Here is a 25,968-nt window from a genome sequence, read left to right as displayed (position 1 = left end):
ACTCAGCCTCTTGCTCACAAAGAGCCCGGGAAGCTGCAGGCGATAGATACACAGAAAATCAGTGAATCACACACACCCTCACACACACACACACACACACACACACACACACCCTTACACACACTTAGATACCAGTGGTGACAAAGTGCCCCATTTGCTCTAAAAAGTGACAAAGCCTCCACATCTAAAAGCTCCACTTTTCTTCTGTTTGAAGTGTGTTTTCTTTCACTGACAAAAAAAACTCATCTGAAGCTCAATCAAACTTGTCACTCTTCACATTCCTTATTGATCGCTGTGACATTGGAGGTATCTGATCTTAGACAAAAAGCAATCTCTCTTTTTTGTTCTCCTTTTTCACCCTGAAAGCCATTTCAAGAAAGCGAGCAAAGAAAAGCTTATTCACATGACAAAAGTTGATCTAAGTAGATGTAAAAGAGGCTGATAGATGTTGTGTGAGGGAATCGTCAGATGACAAAATGATGATAGTGTGTGGATGTGCTGCACCTGAAGGTTGACAGTCTGTTGTGTAATGACACATTCAGGCCAATAGAGGGTAGTTAAAATCTACTCAGAGGGGAGCACAATATCTCACTTACACCTCTTTACATTATAGTGTCAATTCACTACAACACAATGTCAACTAGAAGACCACATTTCAAAGCAAAAACAGTTTATTAATACATTATTTTGATCAGATTTTCTCTATTTGGGATAGAAGAGGTAACAGAGAAATTCAAGTTGGTTCAAAGTTTTACTTAACAAAGACATGAACACAGTATCACCGCATGCATCTTTGTAAGAAAACAAATGGGGCATTCTTTCAGTGCAACATTATGAGCATGAGCATCTTGCTGTATCATTGCAGCACAAAAGGAATTAAATGTTCCATTGAAATCTCAAGTGCAGCAATCGCACTGGTCCAGGACCTGAGCCAGAGGCGCCTCTCCTCTCAGAAAAGTGCTGACATCTCTTTCTACCAGAAAGCATCAGAGTGAACTCAGAGTACTTGAAGTTTTCTTTGGAGTCACAAATTAGAAGAACGAGAGGAAAGGGAAGACAACGGAGCAAGAGCTTAGTAAGAGAGAACAACCACCATCTTTTATCTTTGGAAGAATCAAGGTGGTAGATTTGGATGGGACTCTTTACCAGTCTTCGGTGTGATTTGTCACAATCACACATCTTGGACCATACACACCCAACACACTTGAGGTACACATATAGAGCAAAGAAAGTGCTCTTTCAGACCCTTCGATTAAAATGGACAAATAGTTTTATAAGTTAGGACAAATATAAGCTAACCACACATAGCTACAAAATAAATACTAATTAAGGAGTTTTATGCAAGCGTGAATACCCTATTATAAAAAGGGAAACCATCACACACAGATGGCAAAATCACAAACAAAAGTAATAAACAGCCCCTTTAACAGCGTTTGCATATATGTCTTTTTTTCTGCTGTGTTTAGTGTAGTCAGAAAGGACCATTTTCGACATGAGGAAGCTACACTGAGCAGGACACATCCACAGTTTCTTTCCAACAAGGCAGAACTCCGTCTCCAGTCTGTTAACAGGCTGCTGGAAGGCCTCACCCTGTTACTTGATTCATTTCACTTCTTCTCCCTGTCCCTCCTCCTCCCTTTTCATCTGTCCATCTCTCTGTAGTGCGCTGCCTCTGAGGTCTCTCACACACAGTCATCAATCACCGGGCGCTCTTCCAGAGCCGTCTGCTTGTGTGTTACTGTGTGTGTGTAACTTAAAGAGTGAGAGTGACAGAGAAGGAGGAAAGTAGGGGAAAAGAGTGCTCTGAGAGGATAACAAGACCCACACAGAGGGCAAACCTTCCACAATTCATCTCCCACTTCTTATCTCCTGCATTCATTTTCTAGGCTAGATATAAGGAGAGAGCGGTCCAAAAAGTTAGTGTAAAACTTCCCTCCATGACCCCAATGCTTTTATTTAAAAGATTAAACTGGGACCCACTCTCCCATAGTTTGAAAGAAAAACTGTTACAAAGCCCGCAGTGCAGCCAGCAGGGCATGAAAGGGTATTTAGGAAGGGACTTTGCACTCTCAATCCAAACACAAAGGTCATATACATGAATCTTAATATTTAAGAGGCATTAAAAGTCAGATGATCGATAAAACTCCCTGCCTGCAGGGCCACAGCTCATTGAAAGAGAAACATTTGTGTGAGAGAGGCCAAGACATTAAATGTAGGAATCTATATCTGAGAGAGCCGGTCTCCCAAGGACAGCTGCGCTGTGAGCACAATCACCATCCACAAACTCTGTTCAATGTCAGCAACAAACACAGATCCCAGTCAGAGAACTGTCCGCAAAGGAGGAGGGGGGGGGGGGGGGGGGGGGGGGGGGGGGGGGCGTCAGTCTGAGTTTAACACAGCACAATGGATAAAGACAAACACACACAGAGTAAAGGTTTCTTTAAGGGCAGAAATGAAGAGTGAGTAGACTGAAAATTAACCAACTCAAATTGCTTATTATTCCAGTTAAAGGAGCAGTATAACATTTTCAAGAATTTTTTTTTTCGTCTTTTCGTGCAAAAAATAAGATGAGAAGATCAATAGCACTATCAAGAGATATAAAACTGGAACCAATAGACAGTAAGCTTAGCCTAGCGTAAAGTTTGAAAGACAACACAACCCAGAGAACAATATATTTTAACAGTAAGGCTGATGTAAAAAATAAACAAGATAAAGTGTTTACTCGTAAAATTCAGAAAAGATGCTTCCCGGGAATTCGTTCTTAAGACTGAGCTTTCATAGCTTTTTTTTGACTCTTTATGCTTAGCTAAGCAATTAAGAGGATTTGCTTCCATGATTGTTTTATGGTAAAAGGACTTGGAGCACTTTTCTAGTCTTCTGACTACTTAAAGGGCTTTTACACTTCATTTCAGCACATTCACACACTGATGGCAGAGGCTGCTATGTTAAGTGTCTATCATTTGTACAATTCTATTCACATGCATTCACACATCTGTGGTAGCAGCTGGAGTTATTTGGGGTTCAGTGACTTGCCCAAAGACACTTCTTCAACATGTGCCTGCAGGAGCCGGGGATTCAAACACCCAACCTTAGGATTGAGAGATGACCGACTGTAGCACTGAGCCACAGCTGGTAGAGTCAGTTCCACTTTCGGCTCTGATAGTGGGATTGTTTTGTTTTATTTTGAAATTGTATTCATTCAACAGCAATTCATCGGAAAAGTTATCTTGAGAGAAATCAATGAGGAAAACAATCATTAGTTTCAGGCCTAATTTCAGCCTCCACCCAACATTGTGTCTCTAACCACAGGAGAATGTGCAAAACCAAAAGTCTAATTAAATTAATTTGCAACAGCATCATCTTGTAATTGGATGAAATGTAATGATGACACCAGCCTTGTTGCAATCCATCTTCCTATTGGGAGGACAACACTAACAGAATCGTCTCCGTTGTGATTAATTGACTTTGTCGAAATAAGAAAATAACTTGGTTTGGTAAACAGATTCCAGCATCGCCCCTGACAGGATCTCATTAGAAAGCAGTGATTACTTACTTTATTAGACACTTTCAGGAGGAGGCCGACAGATATGAGGCAATCTCACATAGAAAAAAAAAAAAAAACTCATCACAGTTTCACTTCATGTGTCGACACAGCTCTGTGCGATTCGGAATAGCTTTAAGACCAGTTCCCTTATGTTTTACACAGATTGAAATATGTTTGGACAGGGTGAGGGAGATTGTTAAAAAGCCAAACTGGAGACAGAGCGAAGGCGTCAGAGGATGAGTTAGAGAGATTGAATAATTAAAAAGGTCAGGCTACCTGCCTGCTGCGTGTCGCTTCACACATGCAAGAGCCCACTCACACACAGTTCTGAGAGAGACACAATGCACACTGGGGAAAAAGACTGAAGAGACAAGTCATTTGGGGGAATGATCACTTTCCCTCGAACACAGTGTAGTTTGTGAACTAATTGGGTGAATCCATAATTAATTTGCTGACATTAAGCCTTCGGGTCTGCTCCACTAAGACTCGGCTTTCTAAGGATGTGAGGCAGTGCGAGTGAAGCCTCCAGCTCACTGCTGAAGGGGGAGACTCTTACTCTGAGGCTTCACAGTGCAGGTTCTGACATTTAGAAAAGATATTTAATGTGCAATAGCTTTTCCAAAGGTGTCAGTTAACTCACAATACTGCAGGGAATAGCTTAATGTAGGCCTAGATTTCCTCAATGCTACATTAAAGTGAAGGATAAATCCAGGAAAATCCATACTCTACATGTTCTCAATCCACATCACAAGGTTATATTTCTCACCTGGCGGTTCTGCTATCCCAAGGGTGGGAACACATCAATGCACAGAGATATATAAGAGAGTTTTTACTAAGGCGACTGGTGCAGATAAGAGATATTAAGGGCTTTTTTTATCGACTTATTTAAGCAGGAGTATGTACAGGTATCTGCAGCTAAAGAGCAAACTGTAGGTCAAAGCTTTCAACCATTTGTGAATCTTATTCTTTAAGAGGTCAGCTCACAGCCCCAAATGTCTGTGTGAAGGGTTAACATTCAGGTCAAATGAAGATAGAAATAGCCATTTTTAGGTAGTTCATATATTCTCTTCGATCTAGAATCAATTGAAACTTAGTTTTAAGTTCTATGTATTAAAAAATAGAAGAGATTTATGTTAGGTTTGGTGCAAGGAATACCTACAGTGGCATTTTTTTAAGGATAATTTCTCTGTTAAACATATGCAATCCTACAGATTATTTTTTTCTTGAGCAAATTTATGAAATTATCTGTCAAAAAGAATTCTTCAAATCCATGCTGCATTGACAGGGATCGGATGACAGGACAGAAAACAGATGTTGTTTTTCATCTTTTGGGTCTTTTTAGAGGTGAAAAAAACGTTTATGACAATATATCGTCCCGACTCTTGTGGCATAATTATCAAAAGGCTGGTGCCAAATACCAATATTTTAATCATAAGAAAATAGATTACCCTGCCTATTTGAGTCACTGTGACAATACTTCAAGACTCCTCTGTTATAGTTATTGTGGGCCACATATCATGCATCATATCGTATCATTGCTCGAGTTACGCTGTGATTCCCACCGCTAGATGAACAGCGGAATACAAACAGGACATGTGGGAGGAGTGAGCTAGACATGCATCAAAGGGCAAAAGCTGGGAGTCAAACCCGCAGAGAATGCAGAATTTTTTGTTTTCAAGGGTGAAGGAGGCTGCACAGCGAGGAGGTTCCTGTTGCGAATCCTCTCTCTGATTGGAGTTTGCATGTTCTCCCCGTGCATGCTTGGGTTCCCTCTGGGTACTCCGGCTTCCTCTCACAGTCCAAAGACATTCTTGTTTGATTAATTGGTGACTCTACATTTGACTGTAGGTGTAAATGTGAGTGTGGCTGGTTGTCTGTCTCTATATCAGCCCTGTGATTGACTGGCTAACAGAGTCAACCCCTCCTCTCACCAAATGACAGCTGGGATCAGCTCCAGCCGCCCGCGACCCCAAACGGGAAAAGCGGATGGATGGATGGATCGTGTGAAGGAGCTATGAAAATACATTTCCATACAGTAGTCAAATTTCAATGACAAAGCTGTAATCCAATGTTAGTCATTTACTGCTTGCGTTACCCTTTTTCAAAAGTCCGACTCTCGACGCAGCAGGAGTCATGATACTATTTTTTTTTTTTTATAATCAAGCATCCATAATAAAAAAAAACATATGTTAGAAACTGTACAAGATTGGCACAAGAATGAATCCATCACAGCACTTTGGAGTATCTAAGCTGACTTCAACATTTGTCTTATAATTAAGATGAAAAACAACAGCTGCTGTGGCTCTTAACACAACACCAAAATAATATGACTCACAGTTAAAGCTACAAACAGGAGTGCGAGGTAGGATAAGATGGAGAAGGTCTTTTGATTTAGATGTTTTTTTAAACCTAATACGGTACAACAATCCTTTACAGCCAATCTAACCCCATATGATTTTACACACTCTGTCAATGTGTCTTTTAATGTTAATTATAGCGATGTATTGTTCCATGTTTTATCTCTGCTTTGTGACCTTGAGTGCTTTGAAAGGCGCCTTTAAATAAAACGTATCATTATCATCATTATTTTTTTGTGGAGAAAACCTAAAAATCACTGCTCCAGTGGAACACAGATTTTTCCTTTTGATCAGATGGAATAAAATCCAAATATATTTGGACAGAGCTGGATGTTTTTTGTACAAACTGTGCTTTGACTCATTGTGCGGAGTTTAGTTTTGAAGTTCAAGCACAGTCAGTGAGAGGATGTTTTTTATCTGTATTGGATGGACTGCTGGACAAAGATTACGATTATCTAACAGGTTATTTTTAGTAAGACGCCAAATCATATCTCATCCAGGAGAGATTTTAGATGAAGTCTGAAGTGTGTATTTATCTTTCCCAGCTGAAGCTACAACCTCTTTGAATCTTGATGTAACATCTCAATGTGAGTTCTGCGCTAATCCTCGCCAAGACTCTAAAAACACGCGCTTTAAGATGGCGTTTGGATAACTTAAGCAGTTACTTCTCCTGCTGACTTAATTTCCCTGCGGAGTTTGACACGGAAAAAAAAATAGTGAGGGGGAGACAACTGTTAAAGTTATCTGACAGTGTGCAGGAGGGGGGAAAAAGCACAGAATGATCTATCCCTCTAACAGCTGATTGCTATCAAACTCTGCAGCTTTGCAAGTCTTTTCAGAGAGTACTGGTGGAAGTTAACTCCTCAAGCCACACTTTTACCCGAAGAGGCAACTTTAACTTGGAAAAAAATGTCCATCCTGTAAAAAAACAAACATAAGTCTCAATGACAAGGTTGTTTATAAGATTGATATTGCGACCTATTATTACCCCCTTGTTATTTTCCTTAAAGAGCCTGTGTTTTCTTTCCACTCCAGCCCCATTTGAACAATGGAGGCCGTTTTTCCCTTTCAGATGCCGGAGTTCCTTCAGAGGTAAATCTGTCAGCACGGGGCCAGAGCAAAGACAGAGAAAACAGGAAGGTGTGGACACCCTGCAGCACCAGCCCGGCTCTACTATTAATATCAGCTTACATGGCCAGATCGTCAGCCCTGCAGGCAGGGGAGAGTGTGATTTCCATGAACTGAACGAAAGCCTGTGACAGCGTAGGAAGGTGACAGCTTGACACAAATATATTTAGCTCGGCGAGAGAAAAGTGAATGCTTTCAAACTGCAGAATTGTTGAACTTGTTGCATCGGTAATGAAAATTTTCATCTCGGAATATACAAACACGCAGCGCTTGAAATCTAAGCAACTGTAGCCCACCTTGTGCTATTTAAATTCAATCAATAAATTCTTGTTTTTCAAAGTTCCAGAGGCTGAGGTTATCATTGTGAGCCAAAGCTGAAAACACTTCCCAGTGCAGGAAAACGCCCGCAGCGCGCCAACCTTCTGAGCACAGGGAGGGCGTGGCCTCTTCTCCAAATGGTGAGGTAAAGCCCGAGCTCGGTGTCAGCAGAAGGCCAGGCTCAGGTTCAGACAGCCTGCATGGGTCCAGCCTGCTCGGCCCCGGCTCCCTCTGGGTCCTTCCAGGAAGAGCCAGCATGATTCAAAGCTTCCTGGTCCAGGAGAATGAGGTGCCCACAAATACACACACGTACACACACACTGCTCAGCCCTCTCCCTATGGACACTGAGACGGCCAACTCCGTGCTGTACTTGGGCTTACATTGGGAGGGGGCCAAGTTAAACAATGTGTTGATAAAGTCCAGAGCAGAGTGGTGAGAGGAACAGAGAGAGAGAGAGAGAGAGAGAGCGCAAGGTTTGAGCTGAACTACACGAGGAGAGGAACTTGAACAGGCACAAACACTTAAATATAATTATTCCAGATTGTCTCATTTTCCTAGGTTTTGGCCATCAATCCTTTCGGTCACAACACTGTACTAACCATGATAATTACTGGGAACATAAGGATCAGCATCACTGGAAAGAAGAAAGACATGGCAGAACCATAAACAGTCAGATAATCACTATTAAATAAACTTCCAGATTGGCCTGGATAATGTTAAAGAATAAACGAAAGGTAATAGTAAAATTCAAAACTATTAATCACATTTTAAAGGATCATTACCGCGGTTCACCTCTGATCTGCCCTGCTTGGATTTTGTTGTTACTGAAATGATGGTTAAGTACGAAGATGTTGTCAAAGATTAAGGAAATAAAGTGGGTTGGTTTGGGGTGGCTGCCTCGACCAAAGATTCTCCAAAGCCACAAGTCAATGACTCACAATTAAAATATTGTGCCTCTTATTTAAATTTGCACAAAGCCTTGACATGGTAGTGACAATGCTTACAGCACAAGATAAGTGGTATTGGTTTTCAATCTGACAGAAAAACAAGCAAGACGACTGAATATTTACTTCCACTTAGTACATTATTGTCACGCCCCTGGTTCAAAAATGTTTTCATTAAACTGATCTTGGCGTTAACCAACAGGGGCGTATCCAGAGGGGTGGACCTGATCTGATTGGCCACCCCAGATGCCACCCCAAAATCCAAGACTATGATTGGCTATTTGCCTAATCAGAGGTGGGACTTAAGTAGAGATCAACTTCTCTGGCTGTATTCAACTGGCTAATGGTTGCACTTTCAGTTGTAAATAAAAACTTTGCACATACATCTTAGTGTCTGAGCTACTAAATAATTAATTTTATGTGCGTGTGCCCAAAAATGTCATGCAACACCCCAGGTTAAAAATTCTGGCTACGCCCCTGTTGACTTAGTTTGTAACTGTTCACTATCTGACTAACGAGTAAAAGAAAAGATGGGTGAGATGTTTTGCTAATGTTGCAGAAAACATATGTTCTATTAACTCAAGCCCAACACACCCTTTTCAAAAGCGTTGTACTTGAACCTGTGCTTGTCTAGACCTTTTCAGCGGACTACTGGAAATTAAGAACCCATGGAAAAGGCAAATCAATGTCTGCAAAACATCCTCAGACCTGTTTTTAGACACCGTAGAGTCTCTATTTACTGCTCTGTGTGCCTTGGAATTGCCCATCTTTCTGACAAATAAAGAATTAGAATTTGATCTATCCACAACAAACAACAATATGTGACCAACAAGGCCACCTTCCTTAAAAGGGAAGACTCATCCAGTACTACAGATATTTTCAACACATACAATAGCTGAGGATCAGATTCTGGAGGGACTCTGCAGCTTTTTACCCCCCCCTGCAACTATTCCACTCATGACTTGGTTGTTTTGGAGTCTTTTTACCTGACCACCGTTTGATAGACTAACTGGTGGCAGACCTGAACATCAGCTAACCAATCGTGTTCCTTTCACCAACCAACCGACTTTGGTGTAGTGATTTTGACATGTTCTTAAAAGAAGTCTCTACTTTGATGAGGAGGGTATTATCTGTGTTTGTACTTGCAGGCAAATCTAGAAGAAAAGAAAAAAGACCCACATTTTCCTAGACCAGAATATTTCTTTGAAGCAGCTTCTCTGTGTGGTCCGTCTGCTCCCTGAGCAAAGTTTAAGCGGCTGAATTTTGGAGAGCCGGAGCAATAACTGACTTTTACAGGAGAGCTTTTTATATGAGCCTCCTCTGATGGGCTCACAATACAAGGCTGGCCTCCCTCTCTTTTTACCACATCCTATCATCTCAGGCTCTACTAATGCGCCAGGCTTCAAGGGACTGACACACACACACACACACAGACACACACACACAGACACACACAGACACACAGACACACACACACACACACACACACACACACACACACACACACACACACACATCTATTACACACACATAGCTCAGTCAATTAGTCCTGGCCCAACCTTGCAGCTGAGAGATAAATGGTGTGGAGTCTCAGCAGGCTTTCGCGCGAAGCTGTGCTCCTTGTCCGCCGTATGTAGAACAGCTCTCTGGAGGAATGCTAGCCCTTCCACCGCGAGGAGATGTGGCAAGCGAGAGGATGAAGAGGAGGCTCCAGTGCTCAAGCATGCATTAAAATATGACCACAAGGACCCCCAAGTCCCTAATCAGAGCGGGTCTAAGAAACATGAGGAGCAGAAGGAAGAAGAGGTGGGGATGTTCTGTGGCGGTCAAAAGCCGAGTACAGAATATAAGGTCATTCCTCTTACGCCTCGTTAACCGTTACTCTGTAGTCAAGATGTAACCTGTCTGCTGTGAGAGATCTAACACAAGGACAAAATGTGGATACTGAGATTGGGTCTACGTTAAACAAACATATCTGAATAGGTCTTTCAGAATGTGAGATAACTCTTCTGCCAGCACAGCCAACGTTTGGTCAGGTGTGCTTATTGTCTGACTCCCTAAAACAATCTCTCATGCTCCCTATGCTATCTTACATTTTGATTCAACAAAGAGGAACACATAATTTTGTCAATTGCAAAAAAAGTTTTTTTTCCTTTCTACTTTTGTTTAATTAATTGAGTTAAAATAAACACCATAATAGTTACAGCTTAATTTATAAATCTTAATTCAGATTGAAGGGACGTGAAATACCTGAAGATAGGAAATGACATCAAATGAAAGTAAAACACCAACAAATTTACAGCTTTCTATAAGGGCCCGACCACTATGGAATTTTTGGGACCATTAAAGGATTTTAGGGGATGATTCCGATGTTAAAGAAAGAAAAAATCCGATACCTATATATCGTCCGATGTCTTTCTTAGATCTCTATTTGGTCTGTAGAAATAGATAGATATAGATATACACACTTATCACATTGGTCCCTCAAATGCAGTTATCAAACACTTGTGGAAAATATACAGTACAATGTAGACAAGATGGTCACTTAAGTGGAAGGTAACTGCGCATTTACATGCATCACTGCTTGACACTCTGGAGAGTGAGAATGGTTGTTATAATCCGTATAGTACACTCTGCCAGTGACAGCCAGAAAGACAACTGTTAGTGTAATACAACAATACTCAAATTAAATGCTATTTGGCTGGTGAATAAATTTAGTAAAATTGGCGCATATCTGTGATGAATAAAAATTAGCCGATACCTGTAGTCACTGGTTATTCTAATATCAGCCGATATTATCGTCTGGCCAATTAATCCGTCGGGCTTTACTTTCTATTGCTGATGAAACCATCAAAACACCTTTCAACTCTGCCCATAGAAAAAGGTATTTAAAATACTAAAACAATGCACACTTTTAAAAAATGTCAAGATTTCAATTAAATGATTGTTTAATGTAATGACATTCAGACATTACATTTAGAAGTTTTTGGTTTTATTTACCAAAATTTGATTGTTTCATTATGACAAAAATCAAATATGCACATCATTTATTGTGATGTATTCACTTGCCTAGCTTTTACAAGTCTTAGGGATGTGAAGGATTTTAAGCTACAAGCTGTTTTTCTTTTTGCAAAGTTTTAAGTTAGTCTTCACTAAAAAGTAAAGCTGTTCATTTTATCCTCTCTGCAGAGCATTTGCAAAAAGATTATTTTCTACATGTGGACACAGTAATTTAGTCTTGGCAGAAGGGAAAGGAAGAGAAAGAGATGAGTTTTCATATTTAACCGGCTCAGTGTGGTCATGGTTTCAGCCAGAGGAGGTCCGAGCAGAAAGAATCACCTCCATCGGTGCAGTAAATCAAGCAGCTGAACAGCACTATCTGCAACAACATGACAATCCCTTTAACACCTGACACACCCCACTAACAAGCGCCCCCCTCCCGACAGGCTCCTGCTGACATGTTATATAAGGCTCCCACTCCTCACTAACTTTTCACAAGATGTCAATCCTATCTGTTTACACACACACACACACACACACACACACACCTTTAAATCAACCTCCAATGCAGGTGTTTGTGTTTATACGAAAGACAGAGAGTCCTACCCCTGACAGCAAGATACGGAAGCACACACACACGCACACACACACAAACACACATAATCATGCAGCAAGGTGAAAAATTACAGTGTGAGCCTGCTGGATTAACTGCAGAATAAAAGTGCTGATGGGCAACAAAAGAGAAAAAACAGCTATTCATCACCCTGGCACAGGATCAAACTCACACACTTCTCAGATGCCCTCCTTGAGTTATTGTGCAGCGCAGCTCCGGTGGCAGCTCCACTGATAATGCTGCCCCACCTGAATTGATTAGAGCTGGGATGTAGAATCTCTTTGCAAAGATGGAGCGCGTCCCTGCATCTCCACAATGCTGCAAGCACTCTGTTAATGTGTATTTAACAACTAAACTCAGTGTTTTTTTTGTACCTTCAGTGTGAGTTTATTTTTTTCCTACAGATCATCAAGCATGCAGTCGGGGTAATTTTCTCAGACAAATGCAATCTCTGCACCGTCGCTGTGTTTTCTGCTGGTGCTGCATTTTTAGGACTAAGGGGAAACAAATCAGGGGCATCTATGTGAAACTTTAATCACTTTTTACAACATTAGCTCCACATGCAGCTTTACTGAGGCTCGATGATGTTTTTAATGCAACAACTGCAGTCCTATATACAGACAGGTGACAAATAACTGAGGTTTTGCGACCATCACTAGCCTCTGAAACAATTCCCAAGCCTCCTTTGCCTTAGATTCATATGTCAAAAATGTTGTGACCACATGATGAAGGAGGCTTGGTTTCTCCAAGATTCAAATCTGTAGTTAACAGGACTTACTCAGCACTTTTAAACGTGCCATAAAGCATGAGTGTAAGTAATGGCTTCAATGTTCCATGTACTACAAGCATCTAATTCTTGTTTGTTTCATTGCTTTATCCATTAAGGTTTTCCTGCATGTCAGCCATGTGTTTTTCAAACGGCTTTCCATTTGACAAGGCCTTTCGGCTGCTGCTACTTATTATTTTTCTAAACCGATTAAAATAATCTTGATGACTAGTTCTAAGTGATAAGCCTGCACAACATGAGTAATATATATTTATGCAATGTGTGATCACATTGTTCAATATGTAAACACATTTTTAAAAGAGTGCATATTCCTATTACTCACAGTTTCTATCTTTCCCTCATGTTTTACACAATATCACTGTTGCAAGATCTCCCTCCTGAATTTAAAATAAATCCCCTCAAAGTCGTTTTTTTTTTTTTTTTTTTTACCACTAGATTGGCACCAATTAATCTGAGGGTGGCAGATAGCTAGTTTAGGCTTTTATAAAATGGAGTGAAAGAATGGCCATTATACCGCGGCCTCCCTCCACTACGTAAATTGCATAAGTGAGAAAGCATTGTTTGGTTACATATAAAAGAGTTTTCTCATCTATTGCAGTAAATTCAGACTTTTGCGATAGGTTTATTACAAACTCGTATCGCGATAACAATGAAATGAAGTGATTTATTGTGTAGCCCAACTGAAAACCCCCCAAAAATAATCAACCAAGAAAAGCAGAAGATACTCACATTTCAGTTTGGGGAGCCATACTGCTCTGATAAGTGACAAATAATGACTTGGTTATCAATCACTTTATCCACTTATCGTTAAAGCGCGCACTAACTAACTGAAGAGAAACTCTGCAATCTTTGCTCTACAAGCTGCCGTCTGTTGCAGTTCAGAGTCTTCTCTCAAAGAGCAATCAAAGCACAATTTTATCAACAATCTGCACATCAAAGGAGGCTAATAAAAAAAACATTAATATGAATATAATGTCATCAGCTTTATCTGCCAACTGCTGAACGTGTTGGATAATACCAGTGCTGTATGAGATAGGCCATTTAAATGCATTAAAGTCCATGGTCATGTGTGAATAAGCGACACAAAGCTGTGTGTGTAAGAGAGAGAGAGAGTGTGTGTGCGTGCGTGCGTGCATGTGTGTATAGAACAGCAGAAAGAGATCTCCTCTCTGACAGTACATCGCCCCTTCACAACGGGGGAGAAAATGCCATGAAAAAGGATGAATCATGGGATTGTATCCACACTGAAGGCTCACTGACCGCCTTGGGGTTTAGGTCAGTTGTGTTGTCTGAGCAGCAGCGATGGACAATCCTGACAGAAACGCCAAACAAACAAACACAAACTAAAAAAATCCGATATCTTCTTTTGTTTTTTGTTGTTTTTGTTCGTGAAACGGCTACAGTCAGAAACTTCTCCCCCTCGTCAATCAGGGCTTGTGAATCAGCAGTGGCCTCCATTTCAACCCAGCGGGTCATGAGGGTCGCCACGCCTTTTAAAGAGGAGAAAAGCCCTTGTCACAGCGTTGGGTTTTCTCTCCTGCCTGCCACAAAATGTCTCCCTGACACAAAGCCCTCATACTCGTATCAGCGCACTCCAACAGCACTGCCAACAAATGTGACCTCCTTTTTTCCCCCCACCTCCCACTGCTACAGAGATTTTAAAAAAACCTCACCTCTACCTCGCCAACTTGAATAAAATAAATAAATGAAAACAATGTGGTTGGCAACTCTGCCAGACCACGAACAAACCAGACCTCTCTGCTAACTTCTGCATGAGATAGTTTCCATGCAGGAGTTGAGGTGACGGCTTCAACTTTTTCCTTGTTGTGTTCGAGGCCCGCAGGGAAAATGCATTTCACAGTTTATCTTTGGCTGGCTGCTCTGAGCCAAGGTGTCTGAAACTCTGCAAAAACTCGAGCTTGCCACTGAAAAAGAAACGGAGCCCTGCCATGTGTTTGAACTGAGAGTTACAAATGTAGGGGAGAAAGAGGGTTATTGTATCAGATTGAGGTTAATTAGGCCTTTCTGCTTGAGCTGCACTTGTAATTCCAGATGACTTGATTGAATTGCTGGAGCCTAATGTCTGTAACTACATTTTGTTTTCATTTGAATATGCTCATCATTATTTCCATTGTGATTAATTACACGGTTAACGGTTAAAATTGAAAAAAATTATCTGTTTCAGCCTCTTTACCTTATACAATACTAGTCAACAATTTACTCAACAATAGTAGTCTGTATTTACAGGCACTTTATCGACTCGTTCAAATCAGCCCTGATCAATTCTGCTGCGCTTCCCTCAGACATCTTTTCTCGTAGCTGTTGTTCCCCATCACGGTGGTTTGAAATCTGACAAACGCCATCAGCTCGATAAGCCTTCTCCTTCCACATAACTTAATGGGAGCAAAATCTCGAGTCACTGCTTTTGTTATTAGCTGGCTAATCTTCACCGCTCTGGTGTCATCATAACAACGTGGGCTAACCGGGCTAGCAAATGATGTGATGTGAGATTTACTGTTGCCTGTCTCTGCTGGTTTCTGTTTGTGCTTTAGGAGCACGCCGTTAAGCATCAACTATTACTTCGATGATATGCATGTTTAACGCCACATGTCTTTCACTGCAATTTATCATTACATCCAGACTTCACGTTTTCCTGGTCACAGCTGACATGGTACATGTATGTCACTGAGTTGAACTATTGTAGTCTTATAATACCAGTGCATGGATGCAAATATAGTTAAAGGCTTTAAATGCGATTTTTTTGATCCAGCAGATGTCGCCCTTGAGCACCAGCATGAAACCAAAACAACTTGCGCTGCATTGTTGTGTTAGCATGCTAAATGTCAACATTTTTTTTTTACGTCCTCATTTTGCACAAATCTGACTATAAGGAAGTCAGAAGGCTGCTTTCTTAATCTAAGAAAGTTCTTCTTGTGTGCACCATTATCTATCCGGCTGTGCTGTACTGCTACATGTGCGGCAGAGAGTGCTGAGAGTATTGTAAAAACAAATAAGTGGAAGTGTGTGCAGCTGTAAAAACTACTCTAAGCACTGCTTTCTGGATTACCGATTATAAAAAAATTTTTTTTACATGACATCAGTGCGGATTGTAAAACATTCTAAGTGATATTGTCCCAATAATCTCAGAGTTGACAGACGCATCAGTTGAGCTTCAATGAATATTCTTGTACGAGAAATGCACACTGAAGTCATTAACTTGATCTCTAAAAACCGTCTCTGAACAAATTGGGCATTTTTAACCTCACAGATTTAAGAATTTAAAAAAACCTAATCATTGCAGCACCTTGTTTAAGCTACGTTGTGTAAACTGTGTTAAAAAAGAACTCATAATGTCTCTCGTTTGACCTCTTTCCATCTGCTCCCACAAGCATACAACAATCCCCCAAGAATACACACACACACACACACACACACACACACACACACACACACACACACACACACACACACACACACACAGAGGTCTGCCCGGATTAAATCAAGTGCATGGAGAGCAGGGCCCCATTACCCCACACAAGCCACTTCACTGGTTGCTTTACTAGCCAGTATTTCCCCCCAATTATAAAAGCACAAGGCTTAAGTCAGCGGGGGAGGTTGGGGGGATCCTCTCCTTGTGGGGATGACCTTAGTGAACTTGGTGAAGGGGGTGAGGGCAGGACGTGACCAGAAGGCCCAGGAGGTGAGAGTCCAGTTTAGGGGAGGGGGGAGAAAGTGGGTCTTTGTAACCAAGATAAACTTGTTTGTTTTTTCTAAAGCAGAAGAAACCTGATGCTGCAGGAAATACTGCTGGGAGTGGACCCTCTTTTAGCCAAATTAAATTGCAAAGTAATGGAAAAAAATACAAGAAGGTGGTGGAGGGCAAAGAGGAGGAGGAGAAAGGGGTGGGGATGCTGTGTAGAGGAGTTGATAGTCAGCACAGAGGTGTGTGTGTGTGTGCGCGTGTGTGTGTGTGTGTGTGTGTGCAGGAAAATTAACAAGTCTTCCCTGCGCTGCGTCTGCAAGGCATTAAATGCATGAAATGCATGAATTATTGTGTGGAGAGGGTCTGAATTAACTCTATATATCACGCTGAGTCTAAATAGTGCAGGGGTGAGGGGCTCAGCTGATGAGGGGGAAGGGGTTGGGATGAGTGCTTGTGCATGGCGAGGAGGGAGGAAGAGGGGGGAAAATAAAGTAACTCAACATTTCTATCTCCTCCCATTAAAGTTAACCACTTCTCCCTCTCCCCAGCGCCGTTAAAGTGTCAAACTGACCTCTGATTTATTCCGCCCTTGCCCAGGCTCCTGTCCTAACTGTCGCATGCCTCCAATTAATTTTTTTTGTTGCTCTCCATCCCTTCCTTGTAAATGTAATGAGATTGCAGCGCAGAAAACTGCTGACTCCAGTTAATGCACGATTCCATAATAATAAAAAAACGGAAAGCTGGCCGCAAAAGCAGACACAAGATGCGTGCTTGGACAATAATAGCATTTTAAAAGTGCAGAGTTTTGTCTGAGATGTAATTACCATTATTCATCGGGTTTGCACATTACAGACAGACTAAATCTCAAATCTGACACCTAACCTAAGCAAATACAGACTGTATAAAGGACTCTTTTTGTGACTAATACCGGTCTCAGATTTGATCGCCGATGCTTCCATTTGTCCGCCTACTCGTCACCCACTCAGCCGCTCCTTTTTAACGGAGACAGAAAGTTGTTTGGAGCGGCTGTGAAGAGAAGAGGAAGCACTTTTCAAAGCTCACAAGCGACTGAGGCAAGCAGATGAGGAGCTCAGATAAGTGAAAAAGGCAGCAGTTATTGCATTTGGCTTGAGATATGGCATCCTAACCTGCAGACAGTGTCAACAATGCAGGGCTAATTGAGTCAAGATTTGGATTAGTGCGATCTCAGAACTTTCAAAAGCGTCCAGCAGACAGCGAGAGATACAGATATCGGCTCTGTTGTTGGTGTGACTAAGGCGTGAGCTGGCCGTTATGGGTGGGCTGCAGGTGCACAGCAGGAGGTATTAAATGGACTGTTTTGGTCAAAGCGGAGCGCAGCTGGCAGGTGTTGGTGTGGAGGGACTTTATTACCCTATAAACTATCCGAGACAATTCACTCACAGCGTCTTCTGTGGGCAGCAAAAGCCCCCAATTCAATTACGGCTGAAACCCAACATGGAGAGCCCTGGGAGACCCGCATGGCCCGACTCATTGTTCTTCATGTCACCTTCCTAAGCAGAAAGTATAACGGCAGTTGAAGCAAAAGGAAAGTGAACTCCAGACAAATCCTCATATTTAAGAGTAATACCGGGGAATCTGAAGATTGATTTGCTCTCAAGGGTGACTAATAACTCTTTTGTGAGCATGAGGAGTGAATTCAAGCAAGCTGCAGTGATTGATTGACGTGTTTGGGACAATTAGAAGCTCAAGAAAGCAACTGTTTCCCGCTTGTTTTGTTTGTCCTTTGTTTGTGTACATGGAGAAGATTCATTAGGCCTCTGCATGGAGGATTTGAGGTCTGCGGAGCGAGTGAGACCCAGCCCAAGTGAAGCATGTCAAATTAGGAGGGAAAAAAATCAAACCGCAGCTACTGGGACTCATTAGGACCTCAACAAACACAGCGTTTTGTTGCGTATGTGTGTGCGTCTGTGTTTGAGTGTGCTAATAAAACAAGGGAGTAACGTCGGGTTGGTGTGGTTTTAAGTTATTTTCATCATAGCAGTTTGTTTTATGAGGCGACGAAGCTGAGAGACTCTGCAAACAACTTTAATGAAAGTGAGGAACCAGCGGCCTCATGGGAACCAGAATGCGAAGCCGATACTCCAAAAGAATAACCGACGAGCAGAAAACTGAGCAGTATCAGGTGACTTTGGAAAAGTACCCATGTTTTCCCGCTTACAAAAACAACAAGGACATGCAGGGTTGTTAATTCAAAGCACCTCTTTGTGAATCTAATGAGCAGGAGTATTCAGTGAGATGTTAATTGGGGGGGGGGGGGGGGGGGAGAGAGTCAATCATTACTTAAAAGTAGCTTTTCGGTTTTAAACACCAGTGTTGTACTGGATGTCTGTTCTGGCTCTGCACTGCTGTAATTAAATAAATCTGATATTATAATAGTGTAAAAACACCATGTTATCACAGCAAGTTCCCCCACTTCATTCACAAACTGTCTCGCCGGTTTTATACAGGAGGCTGGAGTTGAGAGAGAAATTAACAACTACTGCAACCATAGTCTTAGTGGAAATACAAATGTTCTTGCTGACTGTAATCTAAACATGCAGTGGCATATTCTGCCATTGATTGAAAGTAATATGCTTCATCTTGTGCAGTTCAATGGTTTGTCCCTCAATCACATTTGATTGGATAAATGAATCTGAACACTTTAGATGATGACTCATCAATGGACCTTAAAATGTATTTCTGGGGCGTCAGATAGACTAGCCGTTATGTCTCTCTGTATGGAGGCTATAGTACTAATCGCAACGGCTTAGGGTTTTAATCAAACCTCTGCCCTTTGCTGCATGTTACTACCTGCTCTCTTCTCCCAACATTTCCTGTCTCTCTTCAACTGTCCTAGCTAATCAAAGGCAAAAATATCATCTTCTTAATCAAACTACACCTTTATATTGTCTTCGTCACCATTTCTGCTCCATTATGCTTTAGTTAAGTAGGCGAATTATATCATCTCACTTCAATGTATTGTGAAAAGATAGACCCCAGATATCACCATATTGTGATAACTCCTGTGATTAACATCTTCAGCAGAGATAACCAACTAGAAGTTCTCAACATAACTCACTGCACCAGCAGCAGGGATTCCTGTTGGTTTTAATGCTGCAGCTAATACTGCATTTACAAAGCATTTCGTTTCTCACCATCCTAGCACAACACATATGCTGTTATAGCGTGCTGTAGATTTAGAGCTACATATAGATACATAGTTACGTATAGTTTTCTGTGTATACACAATAATAGGCAGCAAGGGGCATGAATTTGTTCTGTTGTTCTATAGCGGTGTCCTTGCCGTTGGGGAATGCAATCTGCAGTCTGAGACGGTACATTTTTTGAGACAGTGAGGAAGTTGTGTGAGGTGAGTCACGTCTCAGAACACACAGATACACTCTGAGTGTGAAGTGAATCAAACAAAGATTTGAAACTAGAAAAACACCAAGTGCCGACCAAATACAGCGGGAAATTGTAATACAACTTGTCATTTAGCACAGCTGTGAAAGGAAATAAAGGTGAATGTCTGCAGGGAGGAGAAATACTTTAAATGCAGAGGAGCAACCCAGAGTGTCTCCTCTCCCCTCAGCTGAGAACATGCTCTTTACAGACGCTACCAAGCATGGCAGAGCCAGTAAAGTATGGGATTTACATGAAGTAGTGTCGAGAATTGGGCGCCCTTTTTGCTGTTTGAGTGAGGGAATAGACATCTGCCACCCCATTGATTTCTAGAGGTTAAAGGGAAGCTAATCTATCCCTGGGCATATCCACACTGAGGCCTTCAAACAGCTGCTGCACAACAACTCAGAACACCTTAGCTATCATCTGAAAGCTTAAACCTGGAAACTTCCCCCTGTCTCCTCTCTACCTGTGATGTCTCCCCTCAACAGGCAGGGAGGTGTGGTTGTTCTTGTCTCTGTCTCTCTTACTTCCCCCACCTTGCTGCCCCTCCCTCACACCCCTCTCTCTCTCATTCCTCAGATCATTTCAAAGGGCTCCCCGAGATCAAAGCTGCCCCCTTCTTTCAAAAACTGGACAGGAATGGGGGGTGTATTTAATTAATCATTTATTTGGAGAAAAGAAAAAAAGACCCCAGCCCTCCTTTTTCTGTCTTTCCAATTTTTCTTTTCTCCCCGATATCTCGTACTCCTGAGGACAGTTTTTTTAATGTGCAGAGAAAATAAGCTGGTTGTCGTCTTCAGGCGATGCATGGGCAGGAAAACCCGGGGAATACGGTTCAGCTACGTCTGAACACTTGCTTCTGATGGATTAACCCCTCATGCACGCAGACATGAAGCAGTGCTTGAACACCACCTCTCTTGACAGACGGATAACTCATTAAACTCAATTTAGGATGCTTTTTGAGCTCTGCTTAAAAAGGTATACTTACCGCTTTTACTGCTCAGCAGCAAAGTAAACAATGAATCCATCTTCTTGATCTGCACATTGTCTGCAAGATACATTACAACTGACACTGTGCTGCAGAGCAAATCATACACATAGAGTGATTACAATATGTAACACAGCTCACATCCTGTGTCAGATCATGATTAGTGTCAAATACATTCTTATGTGTAAGTGTGAGGCGAACACTCTGTCTCTCTCTCTTTTCCTGACACACACACAGAAACACACACACACACACACACACACACCTCTGAGCTGACCGGCCTCCAGGAGTGGTGACCCTGTAAAAGGACTCCGTCACACTCCCTGCCCAGCAAATGGACTGAGGCCTGAGGCAGCTAATGGCATAATGAGCCCGCAGCAGCCTGGAGTGACATTAGTGGCCATGGGTGTAGGTAAGGCCCTGGATAGAGGGAAAGCATGTTCACACACACATGCACACATGAAGGCTGATCTGTCCAAAGTCTCCATCACCCTGACACTGTCTCCTAGTTAGCCAGTGATGTGTGTGAGCCGAGTGTGAGCTGCTAAATACATCTCCAGGCATCACGTTTTTTTTAGTTCTGAACAGATTTTAAGCAAATTTACTCACTCACTTCCTAGGAGCATTAGATTTGTATCAACATTTCAGGAAAGGTTATGAAGATTGTTAAAAGTCTAATGACCAATCTTTCACAAAATCTAGGCAGTGAGAGTTTCGACATGTCTTGAAAAACCAACAAAATTGATCAATAGCTTTAAATGCAAGCGAGCTGTGTTGTACCACGCCTCTCTGGAAGGGCTTCTGCTGCAATCATGTGCTGCCTGGGTGATCGAAGTTTCCGAGTTTGGAAGTCGTTCTTCCGACTTCAGTGTGTTCACTTGATTTCAGTTCGGAAAGGTTGTAAAAACAACACAAAAAAGCGTTGATGCTAGGAAGATCAGTGAAAAGTTACTGTTTAAAGTGATATTTGAGCAAAAACTTGACATACAATACTTAATAAAAAAAGTATGTTAACATTAACAAAACATATTTTGCCACCCATGTGATGACAATTTTGACGTCAAGTCGGGAAGTCGGGCACCTTGTTCCTTTCCGAGTTTCCGAGTGGTTGTTTCGACTTGAGCAGGTTTTCATGCGCATTTTACAACTCAGAAACTTGTTTTTTCCAATGTGTCCGACACCACGTGAATGCAGCATTGGTTGGCTTGGTCTTTCTTGCACTATGTCCTTTTGTTTACGGTGAGCAGAGAAAACTAGTTACACCTGTACAGAACAAGATAACAAAAAGAAAAGACATATCCCCTCATTCATAAGGGGTGCCACAATCAACACAAAATGAAAGTTCCTCACAGTAGCTTTAAGTTGCACCACATGTTTTTTTTTTATATCTATTCATATCCAAAACAGACCATTTGAGCTTGTAAATCCCTTCTACCTCACATTTGACAGCATGTATTCTCTGAAGCACTCTGCAAGGCTACTGCATTCTCCATCCTTGGCAGTGAGCGAGAGTGAAGTCAGAGATAAAGGATGAAAGGTTTGACAACCATCCCTACATGTCAAGCTCTATGTATCATTTGTGAGTGAGTTTAAGTTATATATGAGAGGGGAGAGCATATTGTCCACCACAAGTCTCAGAGCCCCTGCAGCATGTGGAAACCGAGCTGCCACGATGTAGGTTAAAGGTTTCCCTCATCACTCCCTGACCTAGATGTGTGCATGCACTGGTGTGGATATGAGCTGTGTGACTGTGCGCTGGGTGGTCCCGTCTGATTCGTCGTAGGCACTGGGAGTGAGCCAATACTTTCTGCCCGATTCACCTGGGACGTTCTACATCTTTTTGGAGCTTTGGTTTTTCTGTTCTGACTGTCGAGGAGAGGCATGAGAACTGGACCCCACACAGGGAAGAGAGGGAGAGAGAGAGAGAGAGAGAGCAAATGAAACACAAAGAGACAAGAGGGAAGAGCACAGATGAGCCGTAGAGTCTAGTCGGTCAGGCAGAAGTGGGCCAAGCTGGTGTTGCACTCAGGAGATGACACACATACAGGCTACTCCAACTGACTGGGGACTGGCCTTTCAGTCTTTCTCATTCTCACCCACACACACACTCACAATAACAACAGAGCCCGAGTCCCCTGGGTACTCATGCTCCATGCTGATGCTGTGAAAAATACAGCTCAGACATCAAGCTGACTAAACAAGTAGAAGACGACTTAATATCAGGGGAGTGAGAGAGGAGATGGGGCGACGACAAGGAGAGGGTGACGCGATTAAATCAAGTACTTTACTAACATAGCCTGACTCTTGTAACACCTCAGGTTCAAAGTGGTGCAATGAATTCACACATGTAGCAGATGCGGCGCTGTGTTTGTGCATCTTTTGACCAGAGATTAGGTGTAAGTGTATTGGCAAGATTGGCCATAGACTACAGCCCCTGTGCTGCAGATCTGAACAACATCAAGGACCAGAATATAAATAATTTGGTACCGACAAGTAAAACTGGTGCCAACTAGCAAGGTGATGATGTTTTAGTGGACTAAACATGCACATTAAGGGTGAACTCAAGTCTATAAATTGTCCCAACGACAGGAAAAAGAATCTCCTAACTTTATAGCTTACAAACAAAAGCAGGTTACAGTATGAGCAATCAATTAACCAAATCATTCTTCTTTTTTTTTTTTTACAAAAAAAGACTAAGCAATGTATTATCTGAGGCTTATTGAAAAGTGTATTTTATAATATAGAAAAGTGTGTTTTCTTAAAAAAGAAAACAGTCTGATGCTTCCAGCAGAGAGACTAGAAAACCTGTGAGGTATTGTGGTCGTTCAGTGCAGAGACCGCCTCTCAGGCACAGGTTAATGAAGCCTTCTAATGGCCAACCGTTTTGGGCCTGTGCAGGTTAATTATGGAGCAACATACTGACAGGCAGCCAGGCTGATTTCATGCAAAGCAGACAGGTTAGAAAACTTGCTGTTAGCCTCCACACATCCATGGGAGGAGTGTGTTTAAAGGAGCGTGTGTAAACCAGGGCTCACAACCTTTGACAGTGATATCATCTGTGCTTTTCTGCGTCCTATCGACTGTGTTGAACTGACGGTTGCTATCTTTTCCTGTCGCCTGGTCGCCTTCTCTCTCTGATAAAGAAAATGCCGATTTGGCCCAGGTGTGCCTAACTGCAGCTTTTGTTTGTGTCCTTATCGTTGCAGGAGGCCACTGAGCTGACATTTATCCATTTTTCATGAAGTGAGACTTGTATGTGTACCTGCCAAAAAGAAAATATGTTTCCCTATGGTATATTGACGAGGAGAAACCATAAAATCCTGCAAGATAAATATCTACAAGCATTAGATTCTGATGTTGGAATGGAAGAAATTAGTTAGTATGTCCACACTCAAAACTCACCACATGAAAAAGTCAAGTTAGTAAATTGAACAACTGCAAAGAAACACAGATAATAGACTTGTTTAAACAACATTGGATCTCAGATTATATTTCTGGTAAATGGAACTCTAACTAGGCCTGGGCGGTAAAAAACAATAACAGTAATTATCGTTTCTCAGCGTTTCCAGCAACATGCACTGTGCTTATGATTGTGAAATGTTACTCTGTTCCAGTGTAGTTTGTCATGTTCTGACAATTGATTGTTTAATCAGACTCAGACAGCATCACCACCTCATGACTCATTTCAATAATGCTACACACTGTGTGTGTTTTTAATAACAATAACTCTTTCCACAAGTGGAAGTGTAGATGCCGTGTAATTTTCTATTATTGTATTTTTTTATTTAACTGATGTAAATATGTTTGATTTTTAACTTCTATTTTTATTTTTAATTATATTCCTGGTTCCTGTTTTCTTGAGCTGCTGTAATGCAAAAACTTCCCCCATGGGGGATCAATAAAGTTTATCTTTATCTTTATAAAGAATAATTAAACCACAAGAAACCATCTGGTTCCTTTAACTTTCACACAGGAGTAAAAATCAGCCTTTCAATTTGAAAGAAATGATTTGACATTTATCGTGCTATTAATCGATATCAACTGATATGAACATTTTTTTATCGTGATAACGTTCTTAGTCATATTGCCCATCCCTTACTAAATATTTTACTAAAAATATATCTCCACTCCCTCACAGCACACTTGAATGGTGGCTTTAAAACGGTCAGCAACACTCTCACTCTCAAGAGGGTAACATTTTTTTTTTTCCATGGATACTTCTCAAGCCACTTTTGCAACATAATTGATCTTTCTCTAGTCCAGTGTGCAACATATTCTTCAAACTTACATTCTCATAATCTTCTATAGGTCAGGAGAGTCATTTTTAAACACTCACAAACAGACCAGGATGTTAGAACACTTTCAATGAGGAAAGTAAGATGCAAATGAGAGACAGGAAAGCGTCTAAAGATAAGTACAAAAATATGAAAGTGATTTTTTTTTTTTCAGTGAGTAAAATGAAAAATAACGTGCCAAGGCATTACAGTGTTTTGCACAGGCAATTACATAATCCACTGCCATCTAACATGTCCTATTTGTTCAATGTACAATGTAAGCCTGAGCAAGAACCTGATAAACAAAACTGTGATACCACAACAACAAGGCAGCGTGGCCGCATTCCCAGTGATCATACGACGAGCCATAAAACGCTCTTCGCTTCCACCAATCCCTGGTGTTCACTCCTGGGTGGTGCAGCCAGAGATTGGTCCATCCAGGCCCTAATGGAGCTGACTGATCACATTTCACAACAGGGCCAACGCAGCCAGTCGAGCAGAACAGGGCAGAGCAGAGCGGGTGGCCCAGGGCCCAGAGGCCCACTATAAAGACCAAAGCATGCCGTGTTGTTGGCAGCCGGGTGAGCAGGGAGGAACCTTCACTACACATAAAACTCTTTTAGACAAAAGAAACTGGCTTCAAGTTGTAGCTTTGGGGCTTTCAAAAGCAAGTCTCTATTAGAGATATGTTGCTTAAAACTTTACTTAAACACAAAATGAAAGACTCAAGGGAGCACAAGAAAAGGGGAAAATTAACCGCACTGGTGCAGAATTCATGCAGTCAGAATTAATCGCGGTCCAATACCAGTGCAACTTTATAAGTATCCTTAATATTGGTGGAAAGCATTGATTGCTGAAATTTTGCTCATCCTTAGAGATAGGGTG

At 41.7% G+C, this 25,968-nt stretch overlaps 1 protein-coding gene across 2 annotated transcripts in view; it reads right to left on the bottom strand.

Moving 5' to 3' along the window:
* LOC132955702 (C-terminal-binding protein 2) overlaps positions 1-25,968 on the bottom strand; it is a 103,274-nt gene that overhangs the window by 59,892 nt on the left and 17,414 nt on the right. The gene's annotated exons all lie outside the window — the stretch shown is intronic.

Source organism: Labrus mixtus, chromosome 21 (assembly GCF_963584025.1).
Source record: "Labrus mixtus chromosome 21, fLabMix1.1, whole genome shotgun sequence".
NCBI classification, from domain to species: Eukaryota; Metazoa; Chordata; class Actinopteri; order Labriformes; family Labridae; genus Labrus; species Labrus mixtus.
The sequence above is the reverse complement of the archived record's forward strand: the minus strand, read 5'-3'. Positions and strand labels throughout refer to the sequence as shown.